Here is a 4344-nt window from a genome sequence, read left to right as displayed (position 1 = left end):
TTTTAATTTTATAATCTTTTTTATTTTATCTTATTAATTTTTAATAATTTCTATATTTTAATAAATTGTTCATTTTTTATTTTTTAAATTTATATCATTTTTTAAAAAATTTATTAATTTTTTGGATTTTTAATAATTGTCTTTTACTATAATTTTTATAATATTTTGCACTTTTCTATAATTTATTTAATTTTTTTATAATTTTAATGATTTTAAATATTAAATATCAATTTTCTCTGTGCAATCAATTAATCGTTAATTTTAACAATTAAAGAATTTAATTAATTAAAATTTTAACGTTTAAAAGCTAAATTGAAATTTTAACGTAAAAAAAAGGGGGGGGGGATAAGCACCCTCTAGCATAAATAAAATTTATTACATTGTATGTGGTATACTATTAATGACAAGTCCAATAAGCCTGTAAGGCCTACGGATAAGGCTAAGCCATACCTCAACTCAGGTTTAGACTTTAGAGGTCCAACAACTCAATGAACTAGTGACATAATCCTTTACGACCAATATATATATATGAACAAACCTTTACGACCAATATATATATATTTAATTGAAGAAAAAGGAACTTTTTTCACACTTAAACTAATTATTCAGCCTCAAAACTAAAATAAGCAATACCCTTAATATAGGATTACAAAACAATTGGAATTAAATCATGAACAGGTGAGCAAGCAGTAAGAAACTTTACAAGCTATACTTATTTATTTACAAATTACATAATAAATTAGGTGAATTATGGGGAAAGAGTGAAATAGAAAGTCTTCAGAAAGCTTCATCTGGTTTCACAAAGTTGTGATATTCCAGCCGAGTCATTTCCCCACCATTCACTGGGTCAAACTGGCTTCTGTAGAAGTTGTATTCATAATCATTTTGCACATTTTAGAGCTTTTTTGTTATGGGTAAATGACACCGAAGATCACTAAACTATTATTAAATTTACATTTTAATCACTTAACTTCAAAAATTAAAAAATGATTGCTAAACTATTCAAAAGTTTTCGGCTAAGTCACTGGGCTATAAAAACTAATGTTGTCTGACCTTTTTTGTTCGCACTACCTACACCAATCAAAAACTCTTTTTAAACAACTTTGAATGCCATAAATCTACAAATTAAAATCCAAACAACTTTCTTCTCCAATTTTCGATACTAACCATTAGAGTGACTCTACTTGTCGATGGCTACTATTCAATCATACCAATCGTCGAATCATCGCTTGAAGCTCGCTAGCTATTTAAAAAATAATAATAATAACTTAACAATCCAATTACTTAAATAAAAACTTTCGAATAGTTTAAAGTCCATTTGTAACTTTTTAAAGTTGAGTGATTAAAATGTAAACTAACTAATAATAGTTTAGTGAAATTCTGTTTGGCAAGGGAAACTTATCATCTTGGCGGAAATGGTTAAGAGGTTAATAATTTATTACCAATCTCACAAAGGAATCTTAAAGGCCATTTAAGATTATTATGAGAGCATCCCCAATCCTTCAGAATGGTCTCAAGAATACCCGTGGTATTGTAGTTAACCTTTTTATTATCTCTCCTTCACCAAAAACCAAAAAGGAAAAGAAGTTGCAGCAAACAAGTGAAGAGCTAGTTTGTGAAGGTCATTGAGAAATTTACCAAAGCAAGCTTCAAACGCCTCAAGTCATAAAATACTACCAAAGCTACATAAATGTTAGTTTATGTGAAGGTCATTGAGAAATTTATCAAAGCATGCTTCAAAGATTTGATATCTCTGTCAGTTTAAGTTTCTTTTTCTTACCTTCCATCGATGCCAAGAATGACAACAGTATTCTTTTGGTGACCAAAAGCAACAATGTATTGAGAACCTTCAAGCAGACGGAACTGAGCCACTGACCACTCTGAACTAAAATACTTGGGTAACACTCCTGCAAGCAGAAATGTAGCTTAGATAGATGCTTACAATAGTTGATTCCCGAAAACCAAAAGGATTGCCTCAAATGCGCCATAGATATATATTAGAGACAATCTTGTTAGTTGTCACATTCAGCTTCAAGTGTTAGTTTCTCTGCTGGCTCAAGTACTGGGATAACTCTCCTATAGGTAGAAAGCCAGATCATATGCTTATCACAACACTCACAAAATCTTAAATGCCAACTTACTAGAAGCTAGGTTTGACACAAGCTGGTTACCCCACAATTAGATTACTAATTCCCCAGCAGGATCATACTCATCATCCAACTGAAAGTCGTAATGTTGTTTCCCAGGCATAGGTGATACGAATCTCAGAGATAAAAAGAAAAACGAGGTAAAGAGCAATTGTCATGATGTTTTTCTTCCATTTGCAGAGAACATAGTTCAGAGATAAAAGAGAGTCATGGCCGTTTGCAGCATCTAATGGCAGGAGGGGACACTTTACCTCTGATAGAAGAAAGAGACGAATGGGGCGGCTCGGATGCACTTTGTGACCTGACGCTGCCCGGAGATCCAGCATTGAACTTAAGGCCAAACACATGGACGGTTCCTTTATCACTTGAAACCGATAACCACTGGACATTCGAAGAGAATGCCAAACTATAAATTTCAGCTCTATCTGCTCCCCCTCCTTACCTATTTACATACAACAAAAACTTCCATATTGTCAGAAAATTTATATCATTTTGTGTTTTCAATGCTACCCAGAAAAAGTGCAAACATCTCATATCCACTGCATACATATAAGAAAGATGGATCCTTAGAGCCGTAAAAAATAAAAATATGGTCACTTATTTAACCATATGTATTAGAATTTCCACTAAACCCGTCACAATTTAGACAAAATTTGTATCATTAAAGCAACAAAGAAGCGTAAACAGTATCAAATCACATACCTCTTGCAGCAAGCTACCATCAACAGTATTATAAACACGAACAAGCGTCCCCTTTGTGCTTGCAGTAGCAAGCAATTGCCCATCCTGCGAGAGTGCGAAGCACGCAATTCTTGAATCATGGGCCAAATTGAACTTAGTCCTTTTCGAGGCGTAATGTTCAATCCTAACCTGCCCCTTTTGCAATCCGGGGCAAACCAAGACCAACGACCCGGCCCCTTGAGATACCGCGCATAAACCCTTCGGGTTAGCGATGGTCTCGATCTGGTGAAGCAGCTTCAAATCCGCGAAATTGTAGACGAAAATTTTATGTTCCAAAACGACGACGATTCGGTCCCTCCGAAGCCGAACTGATCTCACTTCAGAAGAAAAGGAAACCTCGCCTATGCATCGGTTCTGGTTGTCGTCCCATATCATGACCTTATTGGGCGGGTATTGGGGGTTGGGTCCGCCGCCGACGAGAGCCAAAATATAGCACCTATAAAGCATCTCGACAACACCAATGCCCCCGCCGCGGTGATCGAAATCTCGGCGAAAGATCTCACGGAACGGATCGCAATTGTAGATCCAGAAGCCATGGTCGGTGCCAGCGGCAAAGCAGCTGTGGTCCTGGTTGAAAGAGAGGTATAGAAGTGAAGGCGGCGGCGTGGCTGGAAGAACCGCCTCGGGCGAGGCGTCAAAATTAGAGTTAGTGGCCGGAGTGGGGTTCGGATTCGGGTCGTGGGAAGGCTTACGTTGCATATGAGGGGGAAGATCGAGGCCGTGATTGGGCTGGTCTGTAGGGGGGAGGAAATTAGGTTTAGGGTTAGCTGCGAGAGTGGGCATGGAATGACCTAAACGTAATTATTAAAGGAATGAAGGGCCGATGATGAAAGGTTTAAGAATCAGAGAACAGGTAAAAGAAAAAGAGAGTTGAGAGATTGAATTGTTTATCGGAACAGCAAATTACGACATTGTCGTGTTGGGCGAAGCAGAAAGCACAGTTGGGTGGGCCGGTCCGGTCGTTAATTTAACTGAACGATGGATTCGTTAATTAAAGGACACGAATCAACTAAAGTAGCAGAGCTCCGCTTTGTCCCTACGCCAATTTTTTTTTTTTGGTAATAACCCCTGCGCCAATTTCACTAACAAAGATTAAGAGAAGAAACATTTGGCTTAACAACGGATTTCAAATTTGACTAATTGACTCCTTTTTTTTTTTTGGCAAGGCAATATTTAAATTCTAAATTTGAATTCTTTTTCAAAAGAAAGGAAATTATATTCCCAATAAAAGTTACAAACAATTAACAAGTACATCTACAAAGGAGAACAGAAATATTATATATTAATCCTCAAGCATAGACAACTATAGATGAGGACAAGGTAAACCATCTTTTGAGTAAATTAGAATATCATCAATAAATACAATAACAAATCTGTCTAGGTACAGTTGAAATTTTTTATTCATCAGGTTCATAAAAGTGACTAGGGTATTGGTCAACTTAAATGACATCACTAG

General features: G+C 36.2%; 1 pseudogene; it reads right to left on the bottom strand.

The window, feature by feature from the left end:
• Positions 1-529: 529 nt before the first annotated feature.
• On the bottom strand, positions 530-4025 carry LOC121204506 (autophagy-related protein 18a-like; annotated as a pseudogene).
• Between the last annotated feature and the right edge of the window lie 319 nt (positions 4026-4344).

Source organism: Gossypium hirsutum, chromosome A08 (genome assembly GCF_007990345.1).
Source record: "Gossypium hirsutum isolate 1008001.06 chromosome A08, Gossypium_hirsutum_v2.1, whole genome shotgun sequence".
In the NCBI taxonomy this organism is placed as follows: domain Eukaryota; kingdom Viridiplantae; phylum Streptophyta; class Magnoliopsida; order Malvales; family Malvaceae; genus Gossypium; species Gossypium hirsutum.
This window is presented reverse-complemented; position numbering and strand designations above follow the sequence as displayed.